The sequence below is a fragment of the Nyctibius grandis genome, chromosome 4, assembly GCF_013368605.1.
Source record: "Nyctibius grandis isolate bNycGra1 chromosome 4, bNycGra1.pri, whole genome shotgun sequence".
In the NCBI taxonomy this organism is placed as follows: domain Eukaryota; kingdom Metazoa; phylum Chordata; class Aves; order Nyctibiiformes; family Nyctibiidae; genus Nyctibius; species Nyctibius grandis.
The window spans coordinates 94,805,217-94,826,489 of NC_090661.1; the positions used below are offsets into that span (position 1 = coordinate 94,805,217).

The 21,273-nt window shown below is 36.0% G+C and overlaps 1 protein-coding gene across 4 annotated transcripts in view; it reads left to right on the forward strand.

Moving 5' to 3' along the window:
• Positions 1 to 21,273, forward strand: part of VTI1A (vesicle transport through interaction with t-SNAREs 1A) — a 279,149-nt gene that overhangs the window by 73,866 nt on the left and 184,010 nt on the right. The gene's annotated exons all lie outside the window — the stretch shown is intronic.

Here is a 21,273-nt window from a genome sequence, read left to right on the forward strand (position 1 = left end):
GTCGGTATTTTCAAAATGGTTTTACTAAGTTTTAGCAATTTATAGTGGATTTTTTTTTTAAACAGCAGTAGTTAAGCCTCCAAAGTCTAATCCCCTTAAATAAAGCTTGTGCAAAGTTACAGAAAGTTTCGGAAAATTTGTGTCTGAGACTGAAGTAATTTTCTGTCAGGGAGTCCCAATTAATGGATATACTCCAGTATCTTTTTAGAATTCAAGCCTTATTTAAGAGGTAAATTAAGTTGAACCCTTGTAGAGTTAAATATGGCTATGTTAAATGAATGGTATTGCTAAAGTGTGTGCATTTTAATTATTCTGGGCTTAGTGCTGTGCACAATAATGAAATGGATGTATGGAACATACCGTGTAGATTTTGGAGGGGACAAGGAGAATTAATTATCTTATGCCAGAGGATGAGATGGATGTATGATAGCAATTAAGTTTGCTTTCCTGCAGATTTTCGGGTCTGTTCTATCAACGGTCAAACTTTTTTTTTTAGAAGGACTGTTTTAAACTGGTCAAAAATGGTTCCTGATCCGCTTTAGATGAGCCTGGATCTTTCACAAAGAAACAGTACATAAAAATTCAGACTGATCCTTTTGGGGAAGAGATATCTTATATCCTTTTTTACTCAGTGTGGAATTTGTTTTGTAGAGATGATGATCGTGTTAACTTCCATTGCATATCTCCATGGTGATCTCTAAGAAATATGGTTGGAGTGCAAATGTATATTTATATGGAAAGGTTGTCTTTCGGTATCAAAACCAGGTGAAACTGCAGTGAATTCCATAGAGTCACACTAATTCACCCCATCTTTGTGTCAGTCTTTACTTTTCATCTTGAGCAGTGAGAAATATATATATATCTGTGAGATGTGTATGTATATATATATATATAGTTCTTGTTCCCTAAATTCTGTGAAGAGTAGTAGTGTAGCAATATTGTATGACATATTGATATTAAATAATTCCGAGATTATGACTTTGGAAATATTAACTTCATTGTAATATAGATTTTTGCAGAAGATTTGTATGGAAACAGATAATTATATTTAGTTCCTGGCATGGATCATGATGATTCTAGGTACGAGTGAATTTAGATTAATGCAGTGCAATGAAAGAACTTACTTCTGGAGTTACTGTATGATCATTCTGTGTTGAGGTGTCATAATAAAAGAAAATGCTCTGTTTTGGGGTTTCAATTCATCATTGAGTTGACTCCTCAGACCCTGTCTTGCCTTGATTATTACTTCTGTTGGATAAAGGTCTTCTCTACACAGCAGTGGTGAGGCCACATCTGGAGCGCTGTTTCCAGGTCTGGGCTCCCTGGTACAAGACAGACATTTAACTTACTGGAGTGAGTCCAGCAAAGGGCCAGGAAAAGAATTAAGGGACTGGAGCATCTTTCATGTGAGGAGAGGCTGAGAAAGCTGACACTGTTCAACCTGGAGAAATAGAAGGCTCAGGGGGAGCTTATAAATGTGTATAAATAGCTGATGGGATGGACTGAAGAAGAGGGAGCCAGACTCTTCTCAGTAATGGCCAGTGACAGAACAAGAGGCAATGGGCACAAATGAAAACCTGTGAAATTCCATCAGAGCATGAGAAATTTTTTTTTACTGTGGGAATGGTCAAACACTGGAAATAGGTAGCTCAAAGCAGTTGTGGAATCTCTATTTATGAAGACATTCAAATCCAGGTGGGCACGGTTCTGGCTCTAGGTGACCCTGCTTGAGGAGGATGTTGGACTAGATGATCTCAAGAGGTCCTTTCCCACCTCAACTACTCTGTGAGAAGGTGGAGGTGACAACAAGTATCTATTCTACTTTATTTGTGTGGTGGCTTTTTACAATTATGGATATGTATGTTGCTTATTGTAATGAAGCTGGATAATTTTCACTTCTGGAATAAGTCACATTTGGGTCTTTGTTATTGCCTTAATCAGCAAAAATACATATACTATTTTAACCTGCCTCTGTGATCATCTAAGGATTAATCTGACATCACATAACTAATTTAATGCAATTTCACATTACTGTTCCTGAAACTTACCATGATAAATTGGAAGCTTTTTTCCTGTTTGCATCTCTAAATTGATAAGCCCTTTCATCTTATGTACAGTTGTTCATACAAGCTGAGATCTGTTGGAAGGTCTGACTTCCTTCTTTGAGTGGTGCCATTGATTCATGGGCTTCAGTGGTGTCTGAACAGGATGCCACTTATGTCACCATCTCTGTTTCTGAGGGGAAGATTTCTTAATTCTATTCCCTGTGCTCATATTTCCACAGCATCAAATTGAATTCTAGAACTTTCTTATTTTGCCTGCAGAATGTAGTGTAGTAAAGTATCCCCTTCTTTGTCAAGTCTTAGATGTGTTTGCTCAGACAGGAGTATTGTGAATGAGGAATAGTTCAAAATGCTCCATTCATCTTCAGAGATAAAATTGGCATGCAAATGTAAAACACTGTCAAGGAGAAGAGCAAACCTTATTGTAGAGGCCCATTGTAATCTTCAGTTGAATTGCTTTCCGTAAGTTCTTCTCAACTGCCAGATACTTTCTAGGGGAAAGAAATCCTGGTGTTTATATAATATAGGCTTCACCTTGTTTCATGACAATGTAAGAGAGAGATCCAACCATTGAATGCTGTCCAGGCTTTCATGGTGAAACTACATTGCAGGTATTTATTTTTATTTTTTTCCTTCATGAACCTTAGGTATTTCTATAGCTTTCAGTACATGTAATTTGAGAACAAGTGTTGAGCTTACGTCTGTGATGATTGTTGGATATTTTGCTGTGGCTCTGAATCTCTCTGAAATATCTGTGCTACTAGAAGAGTTTGTAGTTTGTGGGTAATAGATCTGTTCCTTCCCCTGAATCTTAAAATTTTGTCTTGGCTTCTGTTTTTACATCCCTTTTGTAATAACTAAACATGTTTTAAAGAAAAGAAATCAAAGGAAGAAAAACTCTCGTTCCATTTACAGAAGATGCTTCTGAATCTCGACTTTAGGTTGCTTAAAATGTTTTTTTTCCAATCCTCCTTACTCTTTGGGAATCCCAGGAATATGTAATTCTGGAACAGTTAAAGGAGAAATATCTCTGAGCAAGAGGCACGCCAGCTCATTTCCCACATTTGTGTGACATGAATAATTCTCAGTACTAAGGGATCCAAGCAAATTTCAGTGGCTTTCACCTGTTGTAATGGACTACAATCAAACCTCCCTTTCTGGACTGAGCCATAAATATGTAATGTAACATAGTGGTAGCCTAGCTGGCAGGCAGATGGTCAGATCCACCTCAAAGTATTGGCAGCTTTCTAGGTGGAAAGCCAATGGGAATCTCATTAGACAAAGAGGTGCGTTTACTTCTTTATGAAATAATAGTAGTTCTTGTCTTACTGGTTGCAGAATTGAGTGAAAGTACAGTGAACGGATCAGTGCAGGTGTGTTAAGAAAGGTTTATAGAGGGCTTCTGAAGGCAAGAGTCTTCAAGTTCAGTGACTTTAGCATGACTAGGGAACTATTTTAAAACAACTGCAGTAGGTGTCTTGCCAGATGCGAGTAATGGAATTTGAGGTACTAGCACATTGTCCACAGCAGCATGCCACAGATTTGGATTCCTGACTTCACTGATGGAACAACCTGAACCCCAAGCACCTACCCTGAAGGACCTTCTCCCTCCATATTTCATGATGTGGTTGTGCTGTTTAGGTGTCATAAATGAGATGCACACCAGAGCTGCCATAAAATATCTGAAACCATAACAATTAAAATAAATATATGCACTAAACTGATTACATTCCATTATGGTTCCAAGAGCTGGAGGTTGGCTTTTCAGGTAGACAATATTGTAAGTGTTGCTGTGATCATACTAAAAAGTGTTTGCTCAGCTTAGAAAAAAATTAAATGGCTCTAATATCCAATGTCAATTTAACAAAATACCAAACCCTAACGTTCATACATGTAGGGCTACATTAAACTAGTGGAAAGAATGTTGCTTCTTTTGTGTTGTAATTTTGTATACTTAGTAATTTGCTTGCATTAGTTAATATCACTTAGACCTTCACACCCCTGTTCTGTGTTCAGGTGCATGCATATTCCAGTTACATTTGAGCTCCAAATAACTAAGAACGTAGAAATGGAAACCAAGTTTTGAATCTCAGGACCTTGCTTCTAGTCCCCCTTGCTTTAAATAAAAAAGTCTGTTCCTGTCCCAGATATTTACACTTAATATCCACCTATTTCATCTCTAATGAATTATTCATACATGTATATGTGAATACTGTATGTAAAACCTTTCATTAGAGAAAGAGGGCTTCTGAGTTCTGGAGCATATACCAATATCTCCTCCTCAGGTGTTTCTTTGATATGCCAGAACATCTTTCTACTGAAATCTTAATCCAAAGTTTCTGCAGTGGAATGAGTTTTTATGCAGTTTCCAGTCACCATCAGAGAGAGCTTTTTCATGATCCCTGTTTCTTCTGCTAGCAACAGTATTTCATGTTTCATATATAATTTTTTTCTTTGCTGGCTGATTTCTATTAAAATCTGTTTATTGTTTCAGAAATTCATTTTGAAGTGGCATATTGCATTCTTACATCTCTAAGCCCTCTGCCCTTCTTCGTAGTCTGGGCTTTAAAGTGGGGAGGAGGAAGAAAGAGGGAGAGATTTTTGTTTCTGAGGATGTCAGGCCTCAGGAGTATCCCAGCTTGCACGGTCATGGGGGGAAACATGTTCGGGTAGTGCTGCTGCCTTGTAACAAACAGTCAGAAGCAGCATCGAGAGGGCACGCAGGGACCAAACTACTCAGTTTCCATTCCTTAATGTTTTACAGTGCAGTTGTTGATACCAGTAAAGTGCTTTTTCCACCTTCAGTTTGAATATTGCTTACTGGTTCATTGCTTGTCCAGTCACAGAGCTGCTCCCTCTGGCTTTGTATCTACTGCCTCCTTCCCTTCCTCTCACCAGCCTTCCCAGCTCTGACCTTCCTAATTCTAGCTCCAAGTTTCTCTTTAATACTTTGTCTCTATCCAGATATCCCTACACATATTTATTCAAATTCTGGCACCATCCCCATTTTCCTTAGCTCTGTGTTTCCTCTTAAAGATGTGATTTAACAGCAGTATGGACCTTGCATCTTTGTGGTAATGAAAAGTTTACCCCGTAACCCACCTGACCTTGGCTAGTAGTGTTCGAAGTCTGTTCCCTCTGCTCTGTGGCCCTCTGTGTTTGCGTGTGTTGTCTCAAATGCAGGATATAGATTTTTTTTGAGTATATTCATATATTTACACATACGTAAAGTGCTTACCGTAAAGTAAGGAAATGGTGAATTTTCATTATTTAAGTACTGTCCTATAACTGCTTCAGAGTACCAAAAAAATACTTTTCCAACTACTTTTTTTGAAGAGGCAAGAAAAACTTATTTTGTAGAGTTTTTCACAGTCTATGCAGTATTGTAAGACCATTTCTGTTAAAAGCTTATCTTTTGGGTACTCAGCACCTTTCAACTGGAATTCCAATAAAATGAATGCTTATCTTTCACCTCGGTAGGTTTGGGATTATACCATTAATGCAGCAAATAAGGAATGTCAAATCTGTTCAGTAGTACAGATTTGCTAAGGTATAGTAGGAAAAACAGTGATCCAAATTTGGCCGTTTTGTCCCCTGTTCCAGAAGTCCCAGGTTATTTTAGTGTTCACTAATGTGTAGGAATTCATTCTTGTGTCACATATCACGGGACAACTCAGCTTCAGTCTTATTAGGAACTGGCATCCGGTTAAAGTAAATTTGTTTAAGACTGATTTTTGGATGAGCAAAACATGGCAATAACATTTTAAAGATACTTTATTATATGTAATAGAAACATAATTTTCAGATTGTGGATTTTTATTCTGTGCTAGAATGATGGAAGCAAAATGTTTCAGATATCAGGAACTCTATGCTTAAGAACTTCCCATCTGCATTCTGGGCAAATAATCATACGGGCTGAAATTTATATATATTTTCACAAATACATTGCAGTTGTCATAGAATACCTGTGAATAATATGAATATCTGAATTATAAACTGAACTCAGGAGATAAATTTTTAAAACATTATTTTACAAGCACTGTATTGGACCACCTCTACTGTGTAGACTGTTTTACAGGAAATAACCTCTTACTGAATCACTGAAAACGGCATTTTTTTAGAGTGTTCAGTAAGCAACGTTGGTGCTGACCCTCTTTCTCTAATGTATTTACTGGTATAAGTTGGTGTTTATTGATGAAGGTATTCATCAATATGGTATAGCTTATTCCTAAGTCCATAGAAAAGCTTTTGAAGACCTATGGTCCTAATAAAAATGTGAAGTTTCAAGTCAAGCTATATATTTATATTTTTTGGTCTGAAGTTACACTACCTGCTACTTTCAATTTTGAAATTATTTAGCCTCAGGAAGGTTTCCTCCCTGTGATAACATTTCAGAGTTTGTTGTCTGGTTCTGAGCAGGTAAGGCAAATAAAAGGATAAAAAAAAAAGATAAATGAATAGTAGCTGTTGCTACTAGCAGTCTGAGTAAACTCTCCAAATGACCTTGGTTTGGCAAAGGGATAATGGAAAAAGCCACCAGTGTGTCTTTCTTCCATATATATTCTCTTTCCTCATTTGCACAACACTCTTGGCCACTGTGTTTAGGTGTCTCTGAGAGATGTCAGAATTTTATCTAACATAGGTTGTCCAGACAACTCATTGCAATAGGTGGACAAAATAATGTGAAGTCATGCTTATAGCAAGGAAATGTACAACTTGTGTTGGCCTGAGAAGCTCTCTTGATCAGGTTTCATATTCTCCTTGAGAAAAATGAGTTGTAGAGAACTTGTCCAAAATGTTTCAGGTAGTTGGGAACTGCTGGTTAGTCTTTAATGGGTAGAATTCAAATCCTGATATATTGTCCCTAGACACTCTTCCCTTTTACTCATTATTTCTTCTCTTCCTCCCATCCTATACCACAACCACTTCTTTTGAACTTTGACAAAGTGAAGCGAATTGATTCCAAAGGATACTGGCTTGGCAATGACAGTCAGTTTGTTACAACCTTTAAAAGAGCACAGCTGAATAAAATTACAAGTCCACCTTTTGATCTTCAAATATATTAATACCCTGCTAATTTAATGACTTCATTTGGTGATTTCATTGTCCACAGAACATAAGCTGTATATTTCATTAAAAAAGCAGACTTTGGTGACTTTTTATTTTGGGTGTAAGTAAACAACACTTTTTAACAGTTTTTTCACTACGTGGGCATGGCTGAATTTGCACAGCGTGAGGTCTTGTTGGGCAAAGACTCTTTGTATACAACTTACATCAAGAAGAAAAGTTGATGAGCTTAGACTTGACAAAATAAAATTCACCCTAGGTTTTTTTTTAATATGTTTCTTGTTTGAAGCCTTCTGGCTCTACTTCCTGTCAGGCTAACACTGTTTTCCTCCAATTGCACTGAAGAACAAAGTTTAACATTAAACAATTTATCTGTATTGAAGATGCTTCTCTAGGTAAAGTCAATACCAAAAGGATTTTCATGGTAGATCATCTTTCAAGTGCAGTATTTTGCCCTTTTGCGGCTTAGGACTGAAGAGTTATAGTTACACAAATACCTTTTTTTTTTTTTTTTGGTAGCAGTATGGGGGGAGAAAAGCCCAAACTTCTGTCCTGAAGCGAGACATAGAAGCAGAGGTTTGAAAAACATCATGCTCATCCCAGTATGGAATGACTGAAGAGCAGCTTATCCTAGATATTTCTTCATATAGTTCAAGTCATACTGTACTATTTTATGCTAATGATTTTGCTACTTTGCTTATAGAGTATATTTGCCCTGTAATTACTGGCATTTATAGTACAAAAAATAATCAAATTGTTGTATGTGCTAACATATGCAGGTTTGATAAATACTGAAGGTTATGGAAACTTAGTCCAGTCGCAGTTGAAATGTCTGCTTGTGTAATGTGTGTCAGGCAAGGATATAACCTCTGAATTTTGCAAGTAATACTGGCCATTCAAGTCTCTATTTTTAAATCCAAACTTTGTTGGTTTTGAGTTGGATTTTGTTTGTACTGTCCCGCTTTTGAACAATGAGGCTTATCTTGGCCTAATAGCCCATAATATGAATTTTACTTGATTACTAAGTAAATGTATACATTGTAAAATTGAAATTAATGCTATTCTTATAGGAAAGAGTCAGGAGTTCAATGTAGGAAGCTGTTTACTGTCTATCTTGATTTCGTGTCAGAGTGAGTTCGACTGCTGATCTGAAGTACCAGTCATCTTTCTGAACTAGCACGGTAATTTTCTTGGAGCTGTTATAGCCTTGTTTTGAGAAACTACTGCTAGTTATTGGCTACCAACTGTTGTAAGGAACTGTAGACCCACAAAATCGTTGTTCATGGCTTTGAAAACGACATTTTCACAATTTTTTATCTATGTATCATAGGCCAGTTATGTACATCTGTCCATTCTTATTTCTATGCATCTTCTCTTGGCTCAAGAGTGCCTTTTTGTTTTCTTTGTACTAACTCATCTAGTTCAATGGAGGTCCTTCTACTGATTCTGTGATTTTTGTTCCTTCCACATTTTGCAAACTCTTCCCTTGCTCCTAATTTCTAGCATCAGCTATCCGCCACATTGTGGTTGTTTTTCTGCCATTTACTATTTACCTCACTACTTCACTAGCTCCAAAAATGTAAATGTAACATTTTATGTGAAATTTTATACTCTTGGCCTAATCATCACAATAGTAATAAATGCTCGTGGTTGTAAATATGCCCAGTTATTGGCAGAGCATAAGTATTTATATATTGAATTGCAAGTTTGTGTATGCACATGCGTTCTGGGGAAGAGACGTCTGTTTGGCTTAGTACATGTCCAAAAAGGTTTGCAAGATAACAGCTTGTTTCTATGAGTTAGGTCAAGCTCAGTGTAATGACGTCTGAATCTAGATATCACGAGTAGCTGATTGTTGTGGTTTGCACTCTAGAAAAGCGAAGATCTTGGAGTGTTCATCTATTTGGGGATTTGATTCCTGTTCTCTTTTAGGATCTAGACAGACAACATGCAAAACAGATGAAGAGGATTGTTCAGTCTTTGCTCTTTTCATTATTCACATAGATGCAATAATTCTATGCTTTTATTACATGTGTCTTTAAAGTATTAATCTGATTTTTATAATTGATTGTTGTAAGATTTCCATGTGTTGAATGTCTTGGCACTTGACTACTACAATAATTGTCTGGAATGGCATCTTGAGAAATTTTGTGAAAATGTCTGATAGTATTTGCTTTACTCCATTTGTAAGTGCTTTTGCTGTTTTAGTGACGTATTTTTCAGTAGTGAAATATCGAGTAGAGAAGCGTTAAGAATGAAATTTAGCTACTACATTAATTTTTTTTATTAGTTTAATTTTAAAAAATTAACTGCTTTCAATTTTATGTTGACGATGTATTTTAAATCCAGTCTAGAAAGTATGGTATTTTCTTAAATGAGTTTAAAAAGGTAAGTCAGAGTATTGCTCAAATGTTAATGAGTCAAGTGGAGGGGTTTTAATTGCATACACCTTAAAATAGTCTACGCAACAAAAATTCTAGCATCAGCATAACCTTTATAAATGTCCTGTACTAGATTAAGTATTTACAAAAGTATTTAGAACACAGTAAATGTTAATTTTAACACTGTCCCTAATTTTTGTCATTCAAGTTTGTTGTGCTGAAAAGTTATTGTCTTAATTATTTTAGATTTTAAATAACCCAGTAGATGCAGAAAAAAAAAGTTACTTTTTTGGACTGGTTCATGGTGAATTAAGTAGTAGATTAATTGTTATAAAACAGGCAAGTCTGCTCTACTGCGTTAAGTTCATACAAAAGTGGGATAGGATGAAACTTAGATCAGTAAAAAAATATTCAAGATTCAGGATCAAATATAATAAGTTATGGAGCTGCAGTTAGGTTTTATTATCTTTTTCTGAATTAATTAAGCAGGTAAGGTACCTAAATCAGATGGAAGAAAGTGATACTTGATTATAGACCTGCTTTGCCATTTTCTGAAGTAATTGTAGGCACTTAACTCCATCTTTGGAGAACACACTTATAAATACTTCTAAAAATCTGTCCCACAGAAATGGAAATGACACTAAATTTGTGGAATAAATTCATCATTTGTAAATGTAAAATATGCTTGGATAAACCTTACTGTTTTCCCTGTGTTGATGACATTATTTTCGAGTTGTTTTATTCAGCTACTAAAATGACAAAACGTTTTTAACCTCTTTTTTCCAAGAAAGTTGCTTCAAATTCAAAATTAAAAAAAAAAAAAATCACATAACAAATAAGAATAGTCCGTAAGCTACATAGCCCTTAAAGAAATATCTGGAGGTATGGCATATCCTCTTGACTACCCAGAAAGGACAAAATTGAGTTTGAAAGGTTTTCCTTTGATGGAAATTGCCATGTTTTAATGGCTGTGCAAACAGAGTGAGTGTTTCATTAAGAAAATAATTTAAACTAGTGGTTCAAAATAAGATCAGCTGCAGTTATTTAATTGCAGGGTTTTACTTCTAAATTAAACCAAATGTGTATTTCGGTATGTTTGTAAAGAGCAATGCTTACTATTTTACTTCATTTACCTCTTAGATACGTAGACAGTTATTTGCATAATCGTAGGTTTTAAAACACTTTAAAAACATAGACCATTTGTAACAAACAAGACATTTTATTCATCTGTAATGCTCTGCATAACACACTTGCACCATTATCTATACATTTTGTCTGGGAGCTACTATTTTTGTAGCAAATTAATGTTTGAATATTTGCCTTGTGAATTTATGAAATTTGAAGCAAAATTTTGATAAGTGCAGGTAAAAATATTGAATTAACACTGGAAATAGCTTTATATTGTCTCCTGTTGGGTTGAATCTTTGCTTGCTCAAATGCTCAAGGACAGATCCGGTTGCCAAAAACCAGATGACCCGTGTTTTCCCTCATACCTACAACATAGGTCTGCAGTCTAGGTGTTAACGGTTTTAGTTCTGTAAAATTTGTGGACTATCAGTCTTTCTGTTACAGCTTATTCATGCATAAAATAACATTTTCTACTTTGCATAATGATAAGAAGTTCTTGAATTGTAAAGTTCTGCAAATGTGCTGAATATTATTAAAGTTTTTTAGTATCCTTGTCAGCCATTTTAAATACTTGCTAATAATGCACACGCTGTGCCTTATTTGTGCTGTAAGTTTAATAGTGTCTCTTGACACAAATATAATTCTTTAGAAATCCAATATGTAACTTCCGTATTTTGAGACGATATGTTATTGACCATTTGTTATAATGGAGTATCTAACTGCAAAAATACCTGTATGGGCTTGGCATTTCCTGAAATTTATTTCCTTCCCAGTTATTTTCCAGGAGTACACTAGAGCTTCATTGATATTTGTCTGTGTAAATTACCAGGAGACTAATTGCTCACTTCTGATTTTTCTTTAAACGTGTGAATGCTTGAGTAACAAACCACAAATCAGAAGAAAACTTACCATGATTTTACAAGGGCCTGGTCCAGAGTTCATGGAAGGCAGTAAGAAAGTTTCTCTTGATTTTGCTGGAGATCACGCTGGAAAGAATGAGGCATAAGAAAAATCAGAAAGTCCACAACTGTTATTTGGCTGCTTCTTTTCTTATGAGCTTTATTCTAATTTGGTAAAATATGTTAATGTTCACTTGATATTGAGTAGCCTCTAAAATGGATTCATTTTTCGTGTTGGGAAATAACACCATGAATGACCATTTTGTACTTGGGAGACATTAAGTTCAGAACTGAAGTTTTGAGTGTTTGAAAACTGTTTGAAAATGATCCAGGTAGACTCTATTCTTAACTTTTAATATTTTGGGAGTTTTGTATCATGTCAAATACAGTGCTTTCTTATCTCCAAAGATTAAATTTGCCCATTTTTGCCTATGTAATATTTATATATGGACAGGAAATAGAAGTCAGTATCCAGATTTGTTGACCCCTGAGATATAATATTGACCTCAGTGAGTATTAACTTCTCAGATCAATAAATGCTGTTATTGACCTCAAAGAAAAATCAATAGCAGCTTGTTAATTTGCAAACTATGACTGCAAGAAAATGGTACCCATTTTGTTTTTCATTATCACCTATTTACATCTATTTTTTTAATGCCTTCAGTATTTCCACCTAGAGATCTTCATGTCAAAACATCTCAGTCCTGGCTGTTAGAAGGTTGGGGATACACACATTATACATTATGGAATAATTGATGAGCAGTACATGTTATTTCCCATGTCTCATGAAAATAATACCCTGAACAGTTGTATAACACCTGTGTTGTTTTCCTTTTTTGGGTAGTCCAGTTCATTTCATTTTCTCTGGTGCGCTTCATCAAAACATTGCATAAAAGTACTATATTTTAGATACCAAAAGAACATTTCTACGTGAATAAAAAGGGGAGGTGAAAGACTGACTACTTGAAACGAGGAGACTGAAAGTGATCACTATAAAAATCATAATTAATATACAGTAGATTTTTCCTATTTGAATGACAGGTTTCTAGGCAAGAAGCAGCTCTGCAGCAGGCTGAAATGTAACTGCGACTGTATAACAAAGGAAAGTTTTAAATGGCAAAGTATTGGTGGAGAGGTGTTGTTTTGTATCATAGCACGTTTTGTATATAAACACCAAAATGTCAGGTTTTACATAGTTTGCAATGCCTAAAAGATGCCTATTGCTGAAATTCAAATGTCATAACAGTTCTTCTGCATATATGTCACTTTGATATTTTAACTTAAAAACCTCATAAATGATTTAATATTGCTTTGGCCTTGTTATGATCTGTCTACCAAAAAAGGCAGAGGCTGATTTTCATCTGGTCTGGAGAGTAGTGTTTTCATTCACAGAAGACAAAGCACAAGTCTGTCAGCCTTTTGCAGTCATTAATTCTGTCTGATACATCTACAGTGATCTTGGCAAACTGATTGCTATGTTTAGAAAACTTTTCCTTCGTTAAATGACAGCGTGAAAAGGTATTCAAATGCAAAAAATAAGGCCATAGTTTAATTTTTACAGGAACTGAAGTGGCTGCAGGTTTTTTGCCAGTTTGGTGGCTGTATGGTTTTGCCTTTTAATATCATGAGCTCCCAGAACTTCCATCTGTGCATCCATGTTATCCTCCTGAGAGGACAGAGTCAATGATATTATTCTGTAGGTAGGCAGACCAAAGCATAATGAGGTTGAATTTTTTTTTTTTTTTTTTAAAAAAAAAAAGGCAGCACCAAGCTAGATTAATCTTTGCAGCTCAGATAAATGAGGCCAGTGTAGATCCGGAAAGATGTTTGTGGTGATTATGCAGTATCTTTTCCGTCTTACAGAAGAAGTCCTGATGGTCAGAAAGGGTGGTATCTATAAGCCTATATAGACATCTCAAGTAGTAGGAACAATTTCCCTGCTTCTCTCTGATGTTTTGAGTTATCTTTGAGTAACCGAGGAGTTTGAATCCTTCTACAAAAGACTGAAACAGAAGTGGTGCAGGAAGGTGGCAGATATGGGGAGGATGGAAAGTTCATAGTTACACTGCAGGAGTAGAGAGATCATGTCAGTTTTACAGTTTAGGATTATCTTTTTTCAGCCCACATAGATTGCAGAGCAGCACCCACATATTCAAAGTGCCAAATTGTCCATGGTCTTATCGGAATTTTAGTAGCAGAACTGGGAATAAAGTCTGGGGCAACCAGACAGACTCTTGATTGTGAGCCAAATGTGGTTCCTTGACTACAGACCACTTATTTTTCAACCTGAAAGTTATTTAGTCTGCTCAGGATCACTGTGCTACAGTGGCTGGATCTCAACAGGACCCCAGGTCTCAGGATTACAGAAGATGGTGCTGGTGAGAGTTCTCATGGTGCCTTAATGGCTGTCTGGCATCTGGTGAATTCTCTGCTCTGGAAGTGTTATCTTTAAGGTGTACTGGAGTTCAAGAAAAAGCCTTGTGAGTTCAAACTCCTAGTCCTCTGCTACAAACATCTAATGCTTCGTTTTCCCTTTTAAATGTTCTCTGTAATCACTAGAACTGTTTACTTAACTGATGAGAAGCTCTTAGGACTGATACCCAAAAGAGAAGGAACTATAATATCATCCACAATGTTTTGATTTTTAAAAAGTCTTGTCAGAATCCAGCTGATGTGGTACGTCAGAAGGAGTTCAGTTTATAACTGTAAAAACACTGAATTTAACCTCTCAATAGATGTCACTGACAGCAGAGTTACTGATTTCCATAATTGAAACATTTTGAGATTTTGCAGTAATGGTCAGTGGGGCACAAGCTAGTAATGTTGTGAGATGAAATATTCTGCTTAGCCTCTTTGTGAATTACTTTTACTCCCCACACTTGGCTTTATTAAGAGAATTTTCCATTTACTTCCTATTTTGGGAAAAAGTCTCTATGTTATTAAAGTATATAAAATATTTGATGCCATAAAATAGATCTATTTTAGTTTGATAAACTAGAAATATGCTGCACTGTGAGGGTCATAGCTTATAATGCATACTGTTAGTACTTTTTCATTTTTCTATATTAGGAGATTAGTGAAAAATAAGCTCTATCAATTAAGTTTTATGGCGAAATTATCTTCAGATGTACAGCAGTGAAGATGATATTGAGTGATAACACTAGAGTGGATTTTGTATAAAGCAATTACAGCTTGAAAACCGCAATCTGAATGAAAATATTGCTCAGGGTTTTTTGTAATCTAGCATTAATACCAAAAAACACTTCCTTTAGAAAGTGCTTAAATTACCTCTATTAAACACAAGACATTCCTAAAGCATTCATGTGTGCTACTGACTGAAAAATACTTTACTGATACCTGGTTTCACTGCTCATGTCTTGGCAAATCTGTAAAGTACATTTAAGTGTATGGTGCCACCTCTTAAGATGATTCTTTGTTTATAATATTACCATGTTTTCCTAAAGATAGTACTTTGTTTATATGAATAACAGAGTTCTTAATTTAGAAATTATCTTATGTAGGTGCACTTTGATGCTATGAAGTTGTTTTGCATTCTTAAAAGCAATGATTTACCCTGAGAGAAGCAGCAAGCCTTTTTCACAGTATAATGTAATACATATAGCCACATATGTTTCCTTGACAAGTTATTCTGGAGTTGAAAGTGCATTGAGCTTTATAAAATGCATTTCAAGAACTTCAGAAGTTAACTGTTTAATTCTGCTCGCAATGAATGAGATATATCTGAATGCTCAAATCGTTCCTATCGTAGTGTTCCATTCTGCCATCCCACCTTCAGTGGGACAGGCAGCCCCTCAAAACACATAAAGGACTTTGTTAATTTAGAAAAACAAATCAAATTGTTCAAGAGCTGCAAAGCAGTTCAGTCCCTATTTATGGCTTAGGGAATTTTGCATATAGCATTGACTACTTCTTTTGGAATAGCATACTTCAAGATGTTTTGAGTGCATGTACAAGAGAAGTAGCTCAGTTTGGAATAAACTGCACAGTACCTTATGGAGGGTCAAATGATTTCAGAAGTGTGTCAGTTGTACTCCATTGTTTCATTGTGGATAAATAATTTGTGGCTCTGACCAAATCTCCAGTGATGCCAGCATGAATCAAGACAATTGAGTCAAGTGGTTACAGGTTTCCATCCTTTCAAATTGATCAAATTGAAATAGCCCATTAGGAATTGATTTAAATCAGTTTAGATAAGCTCAGTCCTGGCCCTTGAGGCTTTGGCTACTGAAAGTTCACTTGAAGCTGGACATATACCAGCTCCACAGGCCATCAACTTTATTAGTGTGGAGATAAGCTGATTAGATCTTGTCAATCAAAGGTGCCAATATCTCAATTGAGTGTCTCTCCCAGTCTTTCTCTCCTTTGTTGCCCGCTTCAATGCCTTTAAAAAAAGAGAGAGAGCGCAAGCAAGAGAGATGTGTGGTATGCATCCCCCTGGTTGTCACCAAGCAGGGTGCAAGGGTACTGTGATGATGTGATGACTATATTAAAGAGGACATCAATTTGTTTTAAAGTGTTTTGATTTTTTATGGTGGCATTAAGAGAGAGAACATTGTGGTTGCAGCTTTACTAGAAAGCAAAGAGTTCTAGAAGGGGGGGGAAAAAAAGTGTTTCTTTGAAACCTACCGGGTCTTTGAGTCTTGCTGTGCCAATGGGCGCTTAAGTGCTCCTGTAACTGGCATACTCTGATCCACCACCAGATTAGGTACTGTTCTTCTTTCCAAATTATTCATTTATATAAAATGAAAAGATTTGCAGATGTTTAATCCTTGCAGAAGTAATTTTAAATATTTGTTAAATATAGCCTGTTTGGGGAATGTTTGGTTGTGCCAGTAATGAGCATGATATATTGTAACAGTCTGGGAAATTACGGCGTGAATTAAGGTCAGGTTAGAACATATACAGTGACCCTCTCTCTGAAAATGAAGCTATGCATGCACTGGATAAATACATGCAGGTATTTGTGTCTCTGCTTTGTAGAGGAAAAACCAGATAAACAGAACATCAGCTGTAAAAATCTAAGAGTGCAGTGTTTCAGCGTTAGGCTTCATCATATAGTTAAAGATGGTATAGAGGAAAACTGGGCTTTTGTTCTTCACATCTGAAGTTTGCTCACACTATGCCTCCCTCATACTTCAAATGCAAACAACAGAAGCCCGTCCTTTTCTTCCATCACCCTACACTCACCACCCAATGAAGGCTGGAGCTACAGTGCTGCAGAACTACATTGCCACACTGGATTATCTCTTTATCAGTTATTCTTCACTCCACTGTATCAATTTTCCACTAACCAATCAGACACTCCTCTTAGGAAAGACTGTTTGACTATTTCTTCTAGATAAATGTATTTATAGCGACACCAATCCACACAAGCAACTCACGTGTTACATGTCTTGCAGACAGGGAGTTACTTGCTCCTTCCAGGAGACTTCAAATGTGTCGCCTCCAGTTAATGCAGCTATATGAGGATATTTCAGGAAAGAAATCTAGTATTTGTGGGAGGGACTGCAAAGATCTTAATTGTTCACTTGGGTACTGGAGTTAATAGCCAACTTTAGGACAAGGAAGATATCATAACAGTGAGCTGTCTGCATTATTTAAGTAGGAGTTTTGTTTTACTACTCCTCAAAAAAGATAAAAAGTTCCAAGTAGGTTTAAAGACATTTACATGGGAAACATAAGTTGTAGGGGAGAGTAGCCATATTGCCTTATTGTAGCTAATTAGCATTCCTCCATGTTTAGATTGGGTTGTTGAGCTGTATTTTTTTTTTCCTGTCTAATACACTGTTAACAGCTCTTATGCTGCAGTTACAGTCAATAGGAAGCAAACGTTTTTTTGAGAAGTTATTGAAGGAAATCTATCTAGCAGACCACTGATCAAATGACGCACCTTTTTCCTCCAGCTACTTCCCATACTGAAATCACTAACTCATTGTTTAAAAACTCATTTTGAAGGCTAAAAATAAATGTATTTGAGTTCCAAGTTGCCCTTTGATTGATCTACCTTTTCTTCATTGGTCATATTATTTCTGACTATTGTTTTTTTCCTAATGCAGTAGTCTTTGAAAACCCATTTTTTTACTGGTTGTGTGGAACTGCGCAGCATGGAACTGAATCAACAGTACAAAAACCATTGTGATAATATTTGATAGTAATCTAGTATTTCACAATAAGACTGGATAGTGTAGTTGTGACTTCCAGAATAATTTATACGTTATTAAAATAGGGTGTGCTCAACTTGAAATTATAGATAGATGGAACATACGTTTTGGCAATTCAGAGAGTGTTAAATAATATTTTTATGTCTCTCAGTCAAGTGGCAAGTAGAGGAGCTGAGCTCTGTCTTGGTGGCTGAGTTTTATTGCTGTGTTGATTTCAGCAGAACCTTCAGTTAATACTTAAATTCAACTTAGTATAAGGCCATAGATGACAATAAAAAAAATTTCTAGAAAGATGCATTAATCAAATAAGCAGGGATTTTTGGCAAGTTTTTACTTCAGGGCTGCAAATGCTACTGAAGTTATTTGAAGTTTGCATCATATGCGTACTGTATTTGGGGATGAGTGTGCCTAATGAAAATTATATATGCTTGTAAACATCCTCCCATTGTTATTTAACAAAAGCAAATTGAGAACATTGCCAGGAGGACTTGAATGTTAAGGCTGTCTTTGACAGCAGATTTGTAATGTTCTTATTGAAAGTGCTTGAAAGTCATTTAAGGAGGGTCTGTAACTTTGAGACCACCATCTTGAGGGAATGGTTTCGATGTAGTGACTCAGTTTTGAACATAAATAAAAAGCTGGCAATGCTTAGGGTTTTTTTTTCCTTTGGAAGTTTTATTGTTAAACAACCAAGAAACCCATTTGGTTCATGGCATTGTTACAGCTCAGATGTGAAAGCTTGAAAGTATCTTCATTGGTACGCTCTTTTTCCATTGTGTTCGTTTCTTTTTCTTTTTTAGAAAAAAGACTTTATCACTGATTATTTCATAATCAGCTAATGAATGTGTTCAGTGAGGTACAGTAAAAAAATAACAACTGGAATGAATTAATCTGTGTACATGTACTCCATGTACTCTTTTCACAAAGTTCCCCAAGCCATCTTCTAGAGATAATATTTACTGACTATGTATGTGCTGATTAGTGTACAGAAGTATATTACATATATGGCACTAGAGGCCAGGTTAAAGGTATCCTCTGTCAACTATCAAACACAGAGGCAAAGATGTTTTTGTATTTAAAAAAAAAAATATAAAATCAATAATTGTTTTATGTTCTTCCTTGGAGGTTAGTCCATCTTCAAGCATTAGAGGGCCACAAGCATCCATTTTCCCTGTTTACCCTGAAGCTTGCCAGTTTTCTAACCAGGGAGAAATGTAAGTGAATACTGGAAAGTAAACTTAACGATTGCCTAGCCTGCCTTTTCAGAAGACTCTTGGTTTTAATGAGTTTGACAGAAAATGTAATTCAGAAGAAGTCCTCACTTTTTACTTCTTTATAAAAATTGTATTCTTGAATAGTGAAGTGACACAACTCTTCTGCTTTTAGAACAGCATTCATATGTGTTTGATCTCTACGTTTTGGAAATTCTTATTAACTTAAACACAGCCACTTTCAGGAAAAGTCCGATGAGGATGGAGGATTCTTCTTAAACGGGGAAAAAAAAAAAGGAAAAACAAAAAAGGTGGGGAGAGAGAGGGAGAGAGAGAGGAAAAATCTTTTCCTGTTTCTTCCCTGAGGCTAAACTGTTTATCACTCCATCCTTGTTCAATAGAAGTGAATTTTATAATAAAATTTTCCCTAATCGGGCTCTGTCAGTGAGGTGTCTTATCGTGGGGAGGAAAATGACACCGATCCTATCGAAAAACAGAGACGATGTCACAGTGTCCCCAATCACAGCTACTCAGCTTCCATATCTACCTTCTCCACAAACACCAAGCACTGCTTTTTCATAAGAACATCAAAACCTAGCGAAGTCATTAAAATTGCACCCGCGTAGAGTTGCAGGGATCAGCCGCACTAGCGCAAAATGGGATGTGGGAAAACAGACTCTGTAAATGTGCTAATTCCATTGTCACGTGTTTACGGCTTAATTTTAATCAGTTAAAAAAGCCACACATTGCAATAAATTGGCATTATCTTCTGTGACACCAGAGGACACAGTTGGTTCAAGGATTTAGAGGCTCGCTGGCAACAGTATATAGTGTTCCAGACAAAGTATTTTTACGCTTGAACTACGGTAGCTAAGGTGCAATCCCCAGTTAAGACTGCAAACAAAGACTATAACCCACACAGTACTAAGTTCAACATGCAGACCACCTTCAGCCTGGAGATGGTGTAGAATGCTAAACTGAATATTGCTGAAGAACGTTTTCTAATTTAATGGTTAAAGGTAATTTGTTGGCCACTATAATTGAGGTTGCAATTCAGTAGTGTTCTCTTATGTGTCCTGTACCATAATGAAGAAAGATCTATCGGAAAAATCCCTTTGCTGTATTTGCATTCAGTTTCTAAACTGATGGTGTGTGTTTACATTGTGCCGTTAGATTTCTTCCTCAAAACTATGCATTGCATTTTCTATTCCTCTGCTCATGGATACGTAGGTAAATCAGCCAACAGGAACTGAAATGTGATAGTAGTAGTACTGCTGCTTCCAATGAAAGGTTTATGGAAAGTTTAAGTTTTCTAATTAGGTAGTATCACAGGTCACATGAGAATCGTACACGGTATCCGTCTCTACTCCTCCCATTTTCTTTCTTTTCCTTCCCCCCTCCCCCTTAGACTTGTTCTTTCCCTTGAATATGGCTGATCAAAATGTTTATAAGCAGCAGGAGAATTATATTCTGTAGAGCAGTATGATCTAACTAATAAACATCCGTTTCAATAAAACCATGTCTATAAAAGTTTCCTAGTTTTATTTCAGTGGATTAAACGTGAAAAATGTGTGTGATCAGTTTAATTCTAGAATGAGCAAACAGAAAGCAACCAAAGAAACAGTTGAGGTAGGAATTTAACTTTTACTGAATAACCAGCTTCTTTTAGGATGTGAGCACGTCCGTAGCCGAACACAAATGTCCGTTTGAAGCAGCACTAAAGAGTGCTGCTAAGTAAGTACACAAAGTCATTACTGCGAAAAACAACATGTGTTTAGTGTAGGATGCAGGTCATCACTCTGCTGTTTCCCACATTTGATATTTTGGCTTGGACAATTCAGTGCCAAGTATGTAGCCCTACAAGGTCTTCAAAAATAAACATGAAAATGGCCAAAGAGAAACTATTGACAGTCAGCAATGAACAGCATTAGCAAATAAAGTGAAATTAGTATATGGATGCCTCTTGCGCGTAAAGAAATAGGATCATTTGACCTGTTTAGAAACAAACCTGCAAAACTGTTTTAGGTGGAAAACAAAGGGACATTATTGAGTTAAATCCAAGATTTTTTCATTAAATGCATGGTTATAAAAAATAAGAGATGCTAATAATGAAAAAACAAATTCCTTAAATATATAAAAAAGGTTTCACACTCTACTAATTAACTTATGCATAAATAAGTTATACCCTGAAACAAGTTTACTGTCTGATTTTTCTGAATTTAATTTCTGTTTCTGTGCTTTCAGTTTTCTTACTGATTTGGGTTTGTAACATGAGGCAAGCTATGTTTTTTTGCACTTCTTACCTGTTTAAACAGCTTGAGTAAATATGCAGGGTCATTTTA